Source organism: Cebus imitator, unplaced genomic scaffold (genome assembly GCF_001604975.1).
Source record: "Cebus imitator isolate Cc_AM_T3 unplaced genomic scaffold, Cebus_imitator-1.0 Scaffold196, whole genome shotgun sequence".
In the NCBI taxonomy this organism is placed as follows: domain Eukaryota; kingdom Metazoa; phylum Chordata; class Mammalia; order Primates; family Cebidae; genus Cebus; species Cebus imitator.
This window is the reverse complement of record NW_016107511.1, coordinates 455,794-475,175: the sequence shown is the minus strand read 5'-3', so window position 1 is coordinate 475,175 and position 19,382 is coordinate 455,794. Positions and strand designations below refer to the sequence as shown.

At 44.5% G+C, this 19,382-nt stretch overlaps 1 protein-coding gene across 3 annotated transcripts in view; it reads right to left on the bottom strand.

The window, feature by feature from the left end:
* The window catches only part of DAPK1 (death associated protein kinase 1), a 212,137-nt gene that overhangs the window by 100,752 nt on the left and 92,003 nt on the right, over positions 1 to 19,382 (bottom strand). The gene's annotated exons all lie outside the window — the stretch shown is intronic.

Sequence of the window (19,382 nt, the reverse complement as noted above, 5' to 3'; positions counted from 1 at the left end):
AGGCGTGAGCCACCACGCCTGGTCAGAATACAAACTCTTAAAGTACACTTTATTGAAAGGGTGATAATGTCTCCATTTCTGTCCACTCCTCCTTCCCTTTCACTTCAGGTCCTGGGACAGCATCTAGGAACTCTGTGATCTAACCTCACTTCCAGCACGGCCTTTTCCTGCACGTCTGGTCTCTGGCCCCGGGAAACAAGGGATTGAGACCAGGGAATTGGTTAAAAAAAAAAAATATATATATATATATATATATATATGAAGCTCTACCTTCAACAACATATTTCTAGCACCAATATTAACCAACTGAAATACACAAAACAGAAAAAGGTCTATTATTTTGTTCACAATTAAGCAACTAATAAGTCATATATACTAAACATTTGTTGATTATTTATCCAGCATTATCTCCCCTCTCCTCCCTTCTCAAGGTATCTCCACCCAGGGATCTTTATGATTCTGGAAAAGCTGATTCCATCCCCAAGGGTAAATATGGATCATGTGACCTAGGCTGAGCCAATCAATCCAGTCCATTCTCCTGGACACAATGATAGGCACATGACCTAAGTAAGACCTTTCAGAGGATGCAGAGACAAAGGCTTTCTGAGACTCTTCTCTTTTGAGTGTGATAGATCCCCCAAAGCCACTGCCAACTATTTTGGGACCACGAGGAGAGCCACTCTTGGTTTGAAGACAACCCCTGCAAAGGTAGAGCCAGTAAAAGGAAAGAAACCAGGTCTGCAGTGACACCACCGAGTCACTGGATCAGCTCTGGCCTGAAACCGTCTGCCTGTGATGTTTCAGTGACATAAGCCAATAAATTCCTTTTATGGCTCAAGACAGTTTGATGGGTTTTCTACTTCTTTCTAAACGCCATAGCAAATAACCAGTTCCCCTTTCCTGTATATTAAAGACTATAATAGCAGAATTTGACTCAGAATAATAATAAGGAGTAGGGAGTCAGTGGGTGAGATGGTGAGAGGGCACAGGCCCTCCAGACAGTCAGTGGAACACAATGGAAAGATCCTCCTGTACCTATGCTGTTCCCTTCTTTCTTCCCTAGTGCCCAGGGAAGGGTGGCTCCGCCCATCGCAGGATCTGTGTGTTTCCTGGCACCTGCTGGAGCACTGCTCACAGGTATTTTTAGCTGGCTCTATCCTCACATGAAGACAACAGTGAGAGAGAAAAGCAAATTAAGGATAATATTTTGATGTTAAAGAATGGATCCTTTAAAACATTAGTCATTTACTTTAGCAGTAGGAGACCAGCGAAGAAGAAACGCAGAAAGAAGGATTATCTTTATAGCCGGGTCGAATTTTTTGCATGACAGGTTGTTAATACACGCATTCCCCCTGCAGCAAGATAGCTGAGGAGCTGAAGAATAAATTACACTGGAATGCCGGCCCCGACTGTCTGTAAACTCGGTAGCTTAAGCAGTTATGGGGTCTATGTAATGACTTTATTACAACCAAAATCCAATTTCTCTGAGGAGTAAAGACCTTCCCTCTGTTGTGGGGTAGAGGGTGGCAGAGATGGGGCATATGGAGAGAGAGGGAAAACAGCCTGAATTCAAAACCCAGTCAGCTGCTTCCTTTACACTCCAGCCTCCTCCTTACAAAGATGTTATTGTGTCCCCACCAAGCGGATTCAAAAGGACTCAGGATAGGGAAGCCCAGCCCAGTCCAGCCCAGCCAACCAACAAGCGGCTGATAGTTCCAGAGCCTGGGCCCATTCATACCTCACACATGGCCATAGCAACTTGTCTCAGGGATTTACAACTCGAGGCAGACTCAGTAGTTTCAATCATGGTGCTTTAAAATGCAAAGCTAAAAAGCCAAAAGGGAGAGAAAGAAAGAGAGAGAGACAGGGAGAGAGAGGAAAACCACTTTGGGTGGCCGAGGTGGGCGGATCACGAGGTCAGGAGTTTGAGATCAGACTGGGCAACATGGTAAAACCCCGTCTCTACTAAAAATACAAAAATTATTCGGGCGTGGTGGCACGTGCCTGTAATCCCAGCTACTTGGGAGGCTGAGGCAGGAGAATTGCTTGAACCCAGGAGGTGGAGGTTGCAGTGAGCCGAGATCGGGCCACTGCACTCCAGCCTCGGTGACAGAGCAAGACTCCATCTTGGAAAAATGAAAGAAAGAAAAAGAAAAACCTCCTGGCAGGAGAGCTACAAAGAATTTCAGTGCAAGCCTGGATATAATGACCCTTCCATTTGTGTTTTCACCCCCAAATGTTCTATATTGGCAGTTTCTCCATTTTAATGGGAAGATGATAAGTAAAGGCAGGTTAGTCCTGCCGGCAGGATGAAGGCAGGTGCTGAGTGTCACATGTGCACATGCCGGGGTGAACTGTGGCACCTTAGTTCACTGCGAAACCTGGGGAACTTACTCTGTCACCTGACAATGGATCCCTCACTCACACTGCAGGGTCCCCACACCAAGCGTGCTGGCTGGTGAGGAGGGGATAAGGGCTGGTGGGTGGGAACAGCTCTGTGTGAATGCTGGGGTACATGCCAACCCTGACTGCAGAGAGAAAAATGAGGGTCTAGAATGAGCTTGAGAAACTCGGTGTAGACCTATCGCAGTATCACCTCTTTTAAGATACCGTTCCCTATTCTCGGACACCCCTAACCATCTATCCCCTTTCCTCCCATCTCTTATATCCCTGAGTCCACAGAGCCCCCCATACCCATCAGGGGGACCTGCCGTTTTCTGCCCCTTCTTGCCTTTCCCACCCTCCCAGATTGCCGATGCCTGGAGGACAAAGGGCTGCCAGGTTCATTTTCCCATCTCCGGAGGCCCTGGGTGCGGTCCTGCTTCATGTAGTCCATGCGCAGCGCACATGTGCTGCAGCTGACACCTGAATCTATAACGCTGAGAACCCGAGGAGTTAGACAAAGGGTGCTGCATTATAGTCCAACAGAAATATGTAGTGGCTAGGAGCCAGCTGTGTAACCTGGGGTTTATTTACGACTTAACCACGCTATGCCTCGGTTTCCTTATCTGTAGACTGGGCATAAACAAGTGGCTACCTTGAAAGGAGAAGGATGAAATGAGCCAATATGCATAAAGTGTTTAGAACAGCACCTGATCACAGGAAGTCTTCAATAACTGCGGGCTACTATTAATCTGAGACAAATGGAGTTCTTTTCATCAGCACAGTGTTGCCTCAGTCTCACAGTGGTGCAGTATTACCCCCCAAATACCTACCTCTCGAGGCTGCCAGAGACAAAAATGCCCTCGTAGGACAAAAAGGCTTTTTTAAAAAAAATTCCACAACATGGCTGAACTGGGTTAACAATGGGTACAACTATTGCTAAATCCTCACCCCCTTCCTCCTTTTGCTGCCTGTCCCCACCCAGAGGGGGTGTTGCCGCTTACAACTGCTCAGGCAGGCTGGCCTGGCCTTGGGAGCTCAGAGTCACAAGCCGAGCCAAGGTGCCAGCAGCCAGGTCCCCCCGGTGGCTTTTGTGTGCGCTGGGTAAGCCTGCAGAGCATTTCCACAGCAGAGTCTTCTCTGGCGGCCAGCAAACTGTGACTCCAGCCAGCGGACTCAGAGAAATTCTTTCCTCATCACAGTAATTTGCTTTGTGAGGTCTAATTTGAGTTGGACTGTTGGTGAATTGCTGCTCCGATCCCTTCCTTCCTGGGCAGCGGGGCCTCGACCTGCTTTCCACCCTGGATTGGGGCTCCTTTAGGAGACAGTTCCTCCTCACCCATCCTCCGCCTCCCCAAAGACAGCAACAACTTGAAAACACGGCTTCTGTGCTTACTTTTCTGGTGAGGATTCCTAAATCGTGTGCCCCCAGAGGAATACTGTGATCCAGCTTCAAGGGTGAGCCCAGACAGACCAGGGAGCAAAGCGACCACACACAAAGCAGCAAAGCCACCGCTGCAGCCACGCTGGGGGCTCTTGTCCCTTCTGCCCACTCCTTACACCAGTGCACTGAGGCCAGTCAGTAATTAACACCAATACAGATGGCTGCATTATTAGGTAATTACCATTAATACTGCTAGGGCTGTTCAATGGATGGGGGAAGGTAGCTCTTTACTGGAAAACAGAAATTCTTTGTATGCTATGACATTTAATTTTGATAAAGCAGTACAAGTGATCCTTGTTATTCATGGATTTTGTATTTGTGAATTCACCTAATTACTAATATTTTTTTCTTGAGACAGGGTCTCACTCTGCCTCCAGGGCTAGAGTGTGGTGGTACAATCACAGCTCACTGCAGCCTCAACCTCCCAAGCTCAAGCAAACCTCCCATCTCGGCCTCCCGGGCAGCTGGAACTACAGGAGTACATCACGACATCCGGCTAATTTTCTACATATTTTGTAGAGATGGGGTCTCGCTCTGTTGCCTAGGCTGGTCTCGAACTCTTGGGCTCAAATAATCCTCCCGCCTGAGACACCCAAAGTGCTGGAATTACGGGCATGAGTCACTGCAGCAGGCCTGAAATTTATTTGTAATCTCCAAGTCAATACTTATGGCACTTTCACAGTCACTTGTGGACACGCACCGATCGTGGAAAATTGGAGAGGATCGTGGAAAGCTGGAGAGGCTGCCGCACACATTCACAGCTGAAGTCAAACAGCTACTTTCTTGTTTCAGCTCTCACACCATAAACAAGTCTGCTTTCAGCGGCCCATTTAGTGTCACATTTTTTATTGGTAATTTCACCGTATACAATGACCCTCAAGTATAGTACTGTGGTGCTGTCTAGTGTTTCTAAGCACAACAAAGCTGTGATGTGACTCAGGGAGAGACTATGTGTGTAAGATAAGCTTCATTCAGCCATGCGTAATGTGCTGTTGGCCATGAGTTCAATGTTAATGAGTCACACACACATGTATTAAATAAGAGGTCTTTAAACAGAAAAACACATAAAACAAGGTTATGCAAAAATGACAAAATGATTTGACCAGAGACTCACAAGAACCTAACCCTGGGTTTCTCCTAGGAGCAATGATTTGGTGTGTGCAGTGAATTTCTAGAACATAACTCTCACACATAATGAAAGTCAACCATACGCCAGTTCTTTTCCCCCAAAAATGCACTAACATTCTCCCTTGTTTATTAGCTGACAGAGCAGTCTGTTGCATTAGATACAGACACCAAATTAATTTGACTATTAAAAACTTTCCACTAAATGTAATACACATTTCTTAACTACTCATGGTCAGATACATACAAAGATAATGAGACACATTCTTCCTTTAATGAGTTTTATATTAAAAAGTTGATTCAAATGTAATCACCAATTTTATTAAAAAGAGGAAATGCATGGCTAAAAGGAGTAAGCTTCATAAAGAACAAGCTGACATCTAATTTCTCTGTCTGACTCACTAATATATCTAATCTGACTACTGCCTCTGCAGTCACTGAAGAAACTGGAACCAGGATTATACGTAAGGCTCTTGACACTTATTACTTTGTTAATAATCACAACTCTGTGAGATACACAACATTGTCCTCTCTTCTGACCAATGAGAAAACCAAGTTTCAAAGTGTCCCAAATCACTAAGTAAGCTGCATAACTGAGAAATGAACTCCAACTCAAGTGTATTTGCCTCCAAAGCTCCAGGCTCTGAGCCCCATTGCTGTGTGGACCTTGTACACATTATGTTTGTCACACAAGTCATTTCACTGTGAAGTTACAGACAGACCCCAATATCACTCTAGGAAAGTGCTTTGTGAGGGGAAAGCAAAGGGCAGGGGTTTGTGGTTAAATCTGTTTGGGTCACGTTGCCTTCTGTCAATTGAAGGTGTTTTAATTAATTAAAACCTTTGCTTTAAGATGCTCTGAGGTGCTGCAATAAAAGTACACCACGTCTGTGTGTGTGTTCAGGAAACACTAGTAACGATCAGAAAGAAACTCAGGTTGATTCTCAGGGTCAAGCCACAGGGATGGCAGTGTTCCTATTTCTGCAGGTCTTCTCCTGGTGCCTTAAAAAGAAACCTGTTTCACTTTTGTTTCATCCAGTCAGGTCTTACTATCAGCTTTACTTGTGGGAGGCTCTGTTCGCGTGGGAGAGTGAAGGTATGGACATACAATGTCAGAGAAGATGTAACATTCAGAATGGAAAAAGCATAATCTGACTGGACACCACAGTTAATGCCTGCCACATGAGCTGGTGCCAAGCCAAGGGTCTAACCTTTCCATTGCTGGTCCTGATCCAGACACAACATTAGAACAAGGTCCCACCTGGAGCAGGTGGGTGCAGACCCCCCAAAAAAAGTGACGAAAACAGCATCTCCTTTTTCATGTTTTTACTTGAGATATGCATCTATTCAACACACATGCCAGTTAAGAATTATTTATGGTAACTAGTATTACCATGAATTCCCTACATTAATGCTGGAAACGGATCTGGTTTAAATCTAACGGCTGATAAGTTCCAAGTTTCTGCTCCTCCCAAGTCTTTGCAATATGGTTTCTCATTAACACAAAATAATTTCTACTTTGGAACCCGCATCAAATCCCTGGCTCGGTTTTAGTGGTGGTTTATGGGTGATCTATTTTTGTAGAAGACCTTCTTTGCCAGAGTAGCAGGCAGCCTGAATTCTGCCGGAATATTAGAATTACAGGTTCTAGGTAAAGGGTGAGGAACAGAAACGGTTTCTCAAGGATGAGTTAACCTCTGAAAATATTCACATTTACAGCAGGAGATAAGACCTTGAGGGTTTATAGACTAACGGAGAGATAAGCATGAAATATTTTACTGTGGGAAGAGGGAAAAAAAGGGTCTCAGTTGCTGTTGCAGAGGGGGTGCAGTTAGGAGACCCATGCCCAAGCTGGCCTCCGAGGCTGTGCCCTGAAGGCTGAGTGTGAGTCGGGAGTGGAAGAAGATGTGTTTGTAGGGACAGAGTTTCTGAGAGGAGGAACAGCGTGAGCAGAGGCAGAGAGGCATGAAAGAGCTTACTTCGTTTTTCTAGAGGAAGAGAGGAGTGGCAGGGAGGCATCGGGTGAGGCACACAAGCAGAGCCCTGTGCAGATGGAGCAATGTCAGCCTCAGCTCTGCCAATAACTTGAGAAAGCAGGAGGCTTCTCTGAGCCTCAGTTTCCCCATCTGTGCAAGTACGATGACAACATGAAATGAGGCCATGCATGTGAGCGCACACTGTTTTCTCTAAACACATCAAGCACATGGAAAGGATGAAAATTACCAAACTGTCTAAGCTTCATGAACTTCTCAGAGAAGCCAAGAAGATAGGATTTCAGGAGCTGAAAAGCATCACCAAACTTCTCCTTGTCATTTTTCTATCCAACAAATTTGAAATCTAAATGTTAAGTCTCTACATTTTTTTTTCCCCATTTGAACTCAACAAAGCTATTTTCATTTTGGATTGAGATGTATTTGGTTTGCCCCCCTTTGGTCCCCAAAGGCCCCTGCAGCTTTGCTTAGATGCTGATGCTTTCAGCTGGAGGTAGGTGATGGGAAGCAGACAGCATCTTCCAAAGATGGACTTACCCATCTTTCTATCCCACATGCTCTCCTGAGTGTGACCCTCAAATCTCTACCCCCTGAATCTGAGCAGGCACCAGTGAGGGGCAGAAGTGATCCTGCAACTTCTGCCTGAGTTCTTAGGAGCCCCCTCTTGGAAGCCAACAAGCATGCTGGGAGAAGCCAAGGCTGTGTGGACAGGCCACAAGCAGTTGCTCCTGCCCACAGCTCCAGCTGAGCTGACAGCAGCTTTGAGAGGCCAGCCATGTGTGTGAGCTCTCATGGACATCTGGGACATCAAGTCTTCAGACAGCTATGGGTCCAGCCACCCTCTCAATGCGAACACCTGAGAGACCCAGGCAAAACCCCCCAAGCTGGGCCCAGGCAGTCCACAAAAGCATGAGAGTTAAGAGATCATCATAAACTGTTATTTTCAGCTACCAAGTTTTGGACTGGTTTGGTACGCAGCAATGGATCAGCAGAACAGCACTGAAGAATCTTGGATGGTGGGTTTAACAGATCGCCCCAGAAGTTGTGCAGAGGAAAGACTCAGCACAGAAGGTGACCAGATCACAAGCGGCCTCACAGGAGAGCACAGGAAGGGAGTGAGGGTGTCTAGGCCACCCTGAACACAGGCCCTGCCCCAGGCTCAGACAAACGGGTCCTTTCAACCCATCAGCACGCATGGACTCACTTTTGAAGTTCTCTGCTTCTCATCATGGCAACAATTTCCCACCTTTCAAGAAAAGTGCTGCATCATTTAGGAGGGACCTCAACACCAACAACAAAACCCAAAGACCCTGACTGAGATGGCTTCAGTGTTCTGGCTGGGCAGGGCTTGTTGCTGGCCCCCGACTTTCCCTTCTGCAGTCTCTGCAGCGAAGCAGGTCTCCACCCTGGGAAACACACAAATCCCAAATACTACACACGATCCAGTAAATACAGCTACCTACTCTTCCTCCTGCCTGGTCCGAATGCCCAGTGAGTATCTACACTGACTTCACCTTTAGCAGAATGGATGTGAAGAGGAAACACTCTCTCCACGCCTTCTGCAGGAACTCCTTCTTTGATCCTAACCCCACCAGCTTCGCGGATTTCAGCACAGGATGAACGCGAACCTCTGGGAATTCAGTACTTCAGCACCCAGTGGTACACAATTCCCTTGGATTGTAGCCCACACTTGGAATTGCTCTCTTTCTGCCCTTTGAGAAGCTATGAGGAGGAAAGCAATACTTTTTACCAAAAAAACAAAGCAGGTGATTGAAAAAAAAAATTACTATTATAAAAAAAAGTTCAACCCTCCAAAAACTATTTACACTGATACGAGGGCTCAGTTAAATGGGCTGTGATTTGGAGAGCAAGCAGCTCATGTTGCCACAGCACCAACAGGGCAAAGCAGAGTTTACCAAGGGGATAAACAGCAGCCCGTCACCCTGGGAACCAGAACAACACACAGCGGTAGAAATGAGATGCAGAAAGAGAAGGGCGAACAGCACATGGGCTGAGGAAAGCAGAAGAGAGGTGGGTCCCCTGGGGAAAGCATCCTTCCAAGGACAAGGACCCACGGAAGACTGCAGAGGAGAAGAAGGTGGCGCAGCTGAGGACCCAAGGCCAGCGTGGGGAAGAGCCGGGCTCCATGCACTGTTTGGTATTGCAAGTGGGTTCAAAGAAACCCAGTATGTAGGGTGTCAGGTGGCTCAAGACACCTCTTTATCATGAAATTTGCAAACCAGAGCAGGTGAGGACTCTAAACTGAGGAGAGATTAGAAAGATAGCAGTGGGTGCCTTCGTTCACTCCTCTAGTCCCCATGATATCTCTTTGCAGGAGGAAGGTCCAAGATCCATCTAGAAGAATATTTCCCAAAGGAGGTCTTGGAGCTCATATAAAGAGATGCCGCTTGGAGAATGGGAGTCATGGCCAAGCAAGTTTAAGCAAAAGTAGGTAAACAGAGTCATAACCGGGTACTCTATGCAGGACTCAGTCCACGTGGCCCTTTCCACGAGGGGAAATAGCATGCGGCATTTCACACGGTTTGGGGTTGTTGTTAACCACAGAACCTTTTCCTGTCCTTATATATTTTTGGTTATAAGCATTTTGAAGTCCCATTTTCTTGGGAAGGTGTGCTTTTGTCCTCTCTCCCAGTTAAATGGGCAGCTTCCTGGAAGGGGACTCTGTATTCACTGTTTCCTTTGTATTTTCAGCACTCAGATTATTCCCTAAGGCAGGATGCCAGTCACAGTGCCTGCTCCTTCGTGGGCTAGAAGAGCCAAGCACACAGCCGAAGGTGGAAGGTGCCCCAGACCTTCCCGGGACTGACCCATTAGAAGGGTGGGGACCAACTGAGTCAGGCCTGGGAGAGGAAGCCACTCACCTCCTCAGGCCTGGTGCTCCTTCTGCCTCCTTCTGGCTACTGGTGAAAGGGCTTAGAGGTCACAGGCAATCAGCCCTCTTCACCACCTGAGACTGGCAAAGGATTTGGAGTTTTTCTTTTATTTCAGGCAGTCAGTGGGGCTGGGTATTTTGGGTGGCAACTGAGAACAGACGGACTAGGTATGGAGAGCACAGTAAATACTGGCCATGGCAGCTAACCCCGAGGAAGAGCACGGTGGTGGCAGGAAGGAGGCCGGAGCCTGGAGGACTCCTTGGAGCAGAGTCCTGAGACCAGAGATGCCCCACTGCCTTCCTGCAGGCCCAGTTCCTCCACTTGCTGTGACTCGCTGCCCTAGAGAATCCTACCTGCTTCAGATATGGTCCATGACTTCAGGAATGTACTAATGAGACATGTCTGTGGAACAGACTTGCAAGTGCCCAGTGGGGGATGTGCAGAGTGAGCAGGGGCCCTGGCTTCAGCTGAAGGCTAAGTGAACTACACCCACTTTACTCAGCACCATTTCTGGGACCTAACACAAAACACCTGCCTGCTGCTCGCTGTTGGTTTTTATCTGTAAAGCTAAAACGGAAAAGAAGGAAGAAAGTAAGTGTTGGGAAAGCATCATTTGATACAACCTAAACAGGGCCTCTGGTGGATCAGACAAATAAACAACAATACTGCATACATTTTCTCCAAATGTAGTAAACCGTACGTGGGAATCACAGCTGAACTTCGAGTCCAGTTTTATGGAGACTAAAATGCCCTTATAAAGAAAGAGTATCTACAGATTACTGTTACGCAGGATCGGCTGTTCCTTTTCAATGAATGCTGACCACATTGGATGGCTGGAGATTAGAGCTTCCTGCCCCTAGACCGCAGCTGAGCCCCTGGCTCTCGCGTGGTCCTGGCTGCAACTCAGAGGGGTCAGCTCCTTGTTTGATCACTTTGACTTCACCATGCTATCGCCTTGAGCCAATCCCATCATTTGATCATCCTGACTTTGTCATGTAATCCCCTTTCAGCCAGTGAGTCCAAGTTAACTGGGCCATAGGGAACGATTTGTTCTCAACTTGGCAAGCTGCTCTCAGGGGAAAAAAAAGCTGAAAAAGAAGGCAGGAGGTTCATATAACTTCATGGGGAAAGAGAAGACAAACAAAAAGCTAAGCTGAAGCTCCTTATTCCATGGCCAAAAGAAGAGGAAGAAAGTCAGATGTGTTCAAGGGTACTAAGATTCAACACAGGGAAGAACCAGCTAAAGGGAAAGGGAAAGGACAGAGCTTGGTAGTCTGAGGGCGTAGGTCATTACCGTGCAGATACTCTACTAAACTGCCCAGATTAAAATAGGAATTGTGAGATACTCCCCTCCAATATTCACCCTGTTCCACTCCGGGGCATGAGAGGAAGTGAACAAAGAAAGATGTCTAATATTTTCATGGTTTCTCTTCTCAATTTAGGTCGACATACTATTCACCTGCCTGTTTTTAAAGGGTAGGTTTGGGACTCTCTGACATGCTTTGTCATTGGAAGAATTAGCTCCACCTTACACCAGGAAGTCTGGTCTGAATTGATGAAGAGTTTGCACTTCAGTGTCTTGGGAAAATTCAAATATGCCTGGTGCTATGTGGCATTTAGTGCAGCTGGGTGGCCGACGTGCTTGGGGGGCATCATTCACAGGTCTGTCCTGCTCTGGAGACTGAATATGACTGAGGGCAGCTGAGCTTCTTCAGGGTCTTCCAAGTCAGGGGTTGCAAGAATCACAGGCCCAAGTCTCAAGGAGGCAGTGAGTGGGTATCTGGCTGTCAGACCAGCAAAGAAGAACCCATAGTGCTCTAGGCGAGGCAGTTTCCCATGATGTCTACAGATCTGTCACCTTGGCTCTGAACCAAGTGGGGAGGAGGAAGACCTCATGGAGGAAGTCTAGGGGGAGCAGAAAATGGGAAGGGGACTACCGGGGTCACTTCAGGCCAGGTAAGAAGAGGCTGGCAGGGAAAGGCAGTGCTGGAGTTACCTGAAGTGAGAGCCACTCAGATAAAACGGAAAGATGATAAGTTACACAGAGAAACCGGAGCTCCCGGGAAGCCTGAGTATTCTCTCAATGGAAGCAGAACTCCCTGGAAGCCAGCCACGAGGCTGACCTCACCTTTGCGACCGCATCAGAGCAAGCATGCAGCTTATCGTGAGAGCCAGGGTAAGACTGTATCCGCCACGGCCAGGAGAGCAAAGACACAATGGCGTTACCTCTTGGAAGTGCCACTTTTGAAGAGAATGTGTCACTAATTAAGTCTCAGGTCAAACACTAAACAAAGTAAAATTACATTTCGTGTGAAAGAGGTTTGGAGGTGAAATCTCCTGAAGCAGGGATTGCAAACCAGACAACCTTTCCAGGGAGCACTGCTTCCACAAAAGTGTGGAATCTGACTTCTGTGGAACATGAAGTGATCACCACTGGGAGGCTTTAGAAGCTCTGTGGATGGCAGGCAGGGGGTGAAATGGGAAGACCACTGGTGGGTGAGAAGGGGGAATGACCTCTCCTACAGCCCATGCTGGGAATGGTGTGGGAAGCTCTTCCTCTTGCTGAACTTCCTCCTCATCTGCAGTGAGCAGGGGGCTGAGGAGCTCTACACCCCTCCCAGCATGGGTGGCCTTGGGTCCCTGCAGAGCTGGGGGTCAACACCGTCTGTCACTTGAATCAAGAGGCTGTGCTTGTCTACAGTGATATGGAAACCTGAGGTGGCAGCCTGCCCTGTTTAAAGAATCCATCCACCATGCTCAGCATCATAAGGCCCGAAGGAAATGCTGGCAATGGTCCTGGAGAGGAGGACAGTCTACCAGGGAAGCAGGCACACCCCTAGTTACACGTGTATCACCACAGCCCCCCTGTTCAGACTTTCTGCTCCAGGGTGCTGACTTCTACAGCAACTCCAGAAGTGAAGGCACCTGGGCGTCCGCGTGGCGAGGGGGCTTCAAGGTGGAGGTAAGCTCTGGGCAGAAGAGGCTGGCTACGAAGCTGGAGAATCTTAATCAATCACAATCTGGAGCTTACTTTCCACTTAGTGGGAATGTTAATACACAATAATAGAACCCATTTTTCCAGCTACTTCATCATTTGTTAGACATGAGATACATCGCTAGTCACTACAATGAGAATCACAAACAAGTAACGTGAATACTAGAAGAACTGGTTTGTTGAGTTTAAATTTTAATTTCCTTCATAGTGACCCACCAATGCATTAGCTTTTAAAAAAAATTTAACCACTCTTATATGTAGGATTCTTTCTCAAAATTAACACCACTTTCGAATCCCCAGAGCCTAGCATAGTACATCGGAGAAAATTTTAGTCATAATACACATTGACTCCATCACTTTATGGGTTCCTGAATTTATATGCTGACTACTCATCTGTTTAAATTGTTTCCACTGACTTTCTGGACACGGAAAAACAAATGACATGGAAAAACAATTAATTGCTCCAGCGTTGAAAAACATCATGCAAGATGTCCACCCTTTGCTTTAAGAACATCCTGGCTCAGGGCAGTCCACGTGCGTTTACTTTCTCATTTACTGGGCTCCGATTATTTTACTGAGCCCTAGCTGAACGTGTGGGAGCTGCCCACCTGCTTTAGAAGCTTAAGGGACAGTCAGTGTATTTGGATCCTGTACATTCATCTGAAAAGCAGAAGTACAGGACAGCCCTCACATGGGCCATTGACACGTCACGGGAATCCTCCTGGTTTACTACAGGCTACTTGCTTTGTGTAAGCAGTTGCCTTCAGCCATAACTTCAGGTAACTGGGTAGATTCCCTAATTGGAGCACAACCTAAATATTTTGTAAGTAAGAATGTTTCATAGTCATTAAGTAATTTGTAATTGCCCTTGAAAGGTTAACGCAATCTGTTAACTCCATGAGGTCAGATTTTTAAAAAATGGGAAATCAGAAAGCAGGAATCACAATGTTGTATAATGCAACAATAGCACAAATAGGCGGGGTGCAGTGGCTCACGCCTACACGGCCAGCACTTTGAGAGGCTGAAGTGGGCAGATTCCTTGAGCCTGGGAGTTCAAGACCAGCTCTGGCAACATAGTGAGACCCCATGTCTACAAAACTTTTTTAAAAATTTAGCTGGGCTTGTGGTACACATCTGTATTTCTAGCTACTTGGAAGGCTGAGGTGAGGGGATAGCTTGAGCCCGCGTGCTAGAGGCTACAGTGAGGCCAACTGTGCCACTGTATTCCAGCCGGGGTTACAGAGTGAGACCCTGACTCAAAAAAGAAATTTTTTTTTTCAAGTAGCACAAATTATTGAAGAAGCCTCAAGGAACTGAGAATTGGAAAAGAAGAAAGCTCCAAAACTTAAGTTCAGTTGTGAGAAAGAAGACAGAAAAGGGTTAAAATGGCTGCTCACAGTCAATGGTGGAATAGGCATATGGGAAACAAAACTAGACAATGCTTTTTAGCTTCCTTTTTTCTTTTTCTTTTTTTTTTGTGAGGTCAATGATCCGCACTTGGGAAAGCGTCAGGAAAATATTGTTAAGGTGGAACTAAAGCTTGAAGTAAGAAAAGAGACAATAAAACATTGCCTGTTAGGTATTTTTTTAAAAATTCGGGTCTCCAGGTCTGAGAACATTAAGTCACAGTGTGGGAGAAGCAATTTCGTATCATTGCTGGCAATCATGGACAAATACTAATGAGTGAAGCCGTATTGATGTTCAAAGGGAACCAAACTGGAGCCCTCTCCAAGATCGATTAGCTTATTAATTTCTAGCAAACATCTAGAATCGACTTTTGATCTGATGAATTAGAAACACTTAGCAAATTGTCAATGAGTAGCAAGAACTTTCCTCTTGCCCCCAACTGGGTTGTAAGACAAGTAGAATGGGAATGAATATAGATTTTAAAAGTGTTTTGATGTCACCAAGGCCTGTGACATCATTTTTCATGACATTTTGGTGGATGAAATGTGAATCACCACGTAATAGATTTTGGTGAGTGGACTGCAGGCTCTCGTATTTACACTGTCCTCGACAAGGTATTTTTCAGAGTATCCTGTCCCTGATACTTCATTCAGTATATCATATGAAAGCATATTCATCACACTTTTGAATGGCTAAGATACCCAAAGAAAAATCGCTAATATACTGACAGAACTTGGAATCTAAATTCTCTCAAGAGGCTGAATTATCAAATTTGCAAAAGGAATAAACAGGAATTTCTGTATTTATGTTCAAAGAAATGAACCTCACAAGTACAGGATTGGGAAGACCTAGCACAATGGCAGTCCATATAAAAAAAATACTTGATGGTACTAGCTGACCACAGACAACACAAGTGCAGTGTAATCTCCCTGTTAATGCTATGAATGCAGCCCCTGGTGAGTTTAAGGGGTGCAGTGCTCCTGTGCTCAAGTCTGGACTCTTGCATTTAGTGAGAAAGATGCTGATCATATAGACAGCAGTCAAGGGAGGATGAGTGCAATAAAGAAGGTTTTGCTTCTGGTTGTGAGAACTGTCGCTATCGGAAAGGTGGTAGAGGAAATTAGACCATTTGCCAGGAAGTCGCAAAGGTATTCCAGCACCAAGTGGGAGGCTGGACTATGGTCTCTAAGATTCCTTCCATCCTTAAGATGCTCTGCACTAATCTGGATGGTTCTCATGGAGGTTTTCATTTAGTGCGCTCCTCACTTAATTAAAAGAATACATAGCATAGAGTAAAGTAAAAATCCTACAACAGATTTTCTTCTTCATGCATTTTCTAAATCTCTGTGATCATGATGTTTCCAGATTGAAACTTAAAATAAATCCATATTTCCATCAACTTCTCTAGTCTCTATTTGGAAATATATTTTATGCATCTGTGCCTTCTGAGTGACAGAGAGGATCTACAATGTGAGAGAAAATGCACAGTTGGGAGAAAGAATGCTGGATGCTGCCCTCCTCTGCCATTTACCATCTGTGAACACTGATCTTCACGACCTTTGCTGAGTTTCAGCATGGTCATTTGGGAAATAAAACAAAACAAAACAAAACTGAGTTGAATAATGCTTAGCCTATAGGGTAGCTGTAACACTCAAAAGAGTTGAAAAGATATGATTATGTTTTAGATACTGCCTGCTACCACACAAATATAATGTTAATATTTGGAAGGGCTTAAGAGATACCACAGCTGGGAAGAGAACCTCTGTGTCTATATCCAAGAATCCCAAATAGGTTTAGGTCAGTTTCTAATAGGGGATGGTAAGGAAGGAAATGATGCTTTTTCAACAGGATTCAGAAACCACCAATTCAAGTCTTCCAAAACTAAAACTTAGCATAAATATCCAGACAGATAAAATTAGTTTAATCTTCTGTATGGCATTACGACTTATGCACTTTGGAGGCAGAGGGCTTGCTTGTATATCCTGGTTTTGCCATTTACTAGCTGTGTGATCTTGGACAAGTTCCTCAACCTCTCAGTGACTCAGGTACCTCATTGGCAAACAACGTATTAATCATATCTTCCTTAAAGGGCTGTTGCAATGATTAAATGAGTTATACATGTAAACTTCTTTCAACAGTGCCTGATACGTAATATAATTACTATTATTGTATATAGTTGCTTAAAACCATCTGCATCTCTTAGGCATGTGCCAAAGCTCATACATTGTCCCATTAGAGAAAATAAGAGAAGGCAAAAGCTATGCAAGCTCTCCTTTACCATTTTCTGGAGAAGCCATCTTGAGTGAGCGCTGCTGAATGGATCCTATGAAGGCTGCGGGCTTAAAGACACCTCAGCATGTGGCGCTGGTTGCTGCCCTTTCATTTAAAACTGATTACACTTATGAAATACTGAAATACTGATGGTGAAGGAAAGCACAGGAACAACAATGACCAATTCCCATGTCTTGGGCCCTTGAGTAACATTATTCTGATGTCTTTCTGGCCTTAGAAGTGGATGGTCAAATTTTGTGGGTAACCTCACGCTGGGATAATTATAAGTTATTGCACCATCTCTGGGAGAGCCGCAGAAGAAAGACTAACTGAAGCTGTTTGAGGCTGTTTCTAATTCGAGCTTGCTCGAATTCAAAGAAGCCTCAAATTTCTCATGCTGACTTGGAGGCTCTAATTATGCAAGACCAATACTTAGCAGCATAAGAAACACATGGTGAGCATGCTCCTGAGAAATGCTCAATGTTAGAAAACAAAATGTCAAAAGTAAAATTTAAATAACCTAAGGTAATAGAGGAAGATCTACTTTTTCTGACATTATTATAAACGTTGATGTAAAATGCGGCTGGCTGCCTTATATGAAGGCAGGGAACATGGAGGAGAGCTTCCTGCCAGGGAAACTTCCTGTCAGCTTCCAGATCAGCCCCATGTGCCCAACTTTGATGAACTAGGCAACTTGTACAGTGATTAGAACACATCCTGTACTTCTGAATCTCAGCTTTAGGTGAGGGAGGAGAGGGAGTTTGATCTTGCTAAGGATATAAAATTTAAAACACAGAACAGTGTTGTACATCTTCTCCTTTTCTCAGCAAACGCTCACTGGACAGGTGACTGAAATTGATTTATTCAGCCTTGGTCCCTGGAATTCCAAGTTTCTCTTGTTATTGTTTGATTTATTGGCTCAATCACTAAAGAGAATGTTACTTAGAAGTTTTTCATTACTGGCTACTTAGACTATGATAATAAGATAGGTAAACAAACTGAAGAAGGTGACTTTTAGGACACTCAAATTAACTTTACAAATGCTGGCTGTCACAGGTTCAGAAGAGTTACTGTTAGTGATTCAGAGTAAAACAGATGAAAATGAACTTTGCACTGGTTCCAAAATTGTAACCTCCCTCAAACATATGCAAAAAGAATAAAACTTTACATAATAAAATCTATGAAAACTTATAGTCTGATTATCTTAAGGTTGACTCGATATACATTAATCTATTTAAGCACTGGTGTCAATTATTCCTTTAAATGACTTGTCCAATAGTGTTTTACCACAGGAAGTAGATTATAGTTATGTAATCTTCAAATTATATAACTATATAAGCATATGTAAACATATATATTACTATATGCATAGTATAAATATATGTATACATATCCATTTAAATTTTAAGCAATAATAATTTATAAATTAAAACAATGACTTACTTTAAGACAGAGTTGTCCATCACAAATGTAGTACAAGCCACAAATGCAAACCACATGTGTAATCTGAAATTTTCTTTTTTTTCCCTGGAGACAGGGCCTCACTCTGTTGCCCAGGCTGAAGTGGGGCATCTCAGCTTACTATAGCCTGGATCCCCTAGGCTCAAGTAATCCTCCCCACCTCAGCCTCCCAAGTAGCTGGGATTACAGGTGCTCTCCACTATATCTGGCTAATTTTTGTATTTTTTGTAGAGGTGAGGTTTCACCATATTGCTCAGGCTGGTGCCACACTCTTGGCTCAAGTGATCCACTCACCTAGTCCTCCCAATGTGCTGGAATTACGGGGGTGAGCCACCACACCCAGGTATAATTTGAAATTTTCTAGCAGTCACACTAATAAAAGTAAAAAGAAACATAAAATGAACTTTAACATTTTATGAACCCCAATATATTGAAATGTTATCATTTAAACATGTAGTCAATAATTAAAATGGTTATGCTTTTCTGAGTGCTTGAACCCCAGTGGGTGCTTTAAACACACTACACATCTTGTTCAAACCAGCTCCACTTCAAGTGCTTGATGGCCGCAAGTGGCCTGTGGCTGTCATGTCAAACGGCACAGCTTTAGGCTAATTTTATAGCTATAATATAAAACTAGGACATAGCTTAATTATTTATAGAAGGGAAGCAGAAGAGATACTTGCGAAGTCACTGAGGTCAACCACAGCTAATTCAGCACATTAATCATTGGAAGATAAAAGGTATGACTGTTCACCTTATTAGAAGAATAACAGAGACCAAAATTAGCTTAGAAACCCAGCCTGTGTATTCAGGATAATTTTCTTAAAAGTATGTGAATACATTTCCAGCTCGTAATTTTTGTACACTAAGATAGCTTTCTTTTTAAACGTATTCTGCTCTTTGGAGTACAGAGGCCAACTGGACAACCTGTATGCTACAACAAGCATTTGTGTACTTGAAGGCATTTACAAGTTTCCATTCGGCCTTGCTTAGCGAATCCTTGAGAGTCTAACAACTGGCTCATGCAAATGAGCACATGGCTCCAAAAGGGCAAACATCAAGACTTCTACAGTCTGGAAAATGACTTTTTGGATATGACCCCAAAAGCACAGGCAATAAAAACAAAAAACTGACAGATAGAATTACCTCAAACGAAAAAGCTTCTGTGTAGGAAAGGAAACAATCAACAGAGTGAATAGACCACCTACCGAATGGGAAAAAGTATTTTAAAACTATACATCTGATACGTAGTTAATAGTCAAAATATATACATGGTACTCAACTCCAATGCAAGAAAACAAATAGCCTGATTTAAAAATGGGCAATGGACCTTAACAGACATCTCTCAAAAGAGGATATATGGCTGGGCGTGGTGGCTTACACTTGTAATCCCAGAACTTTGGGAGGCCGAG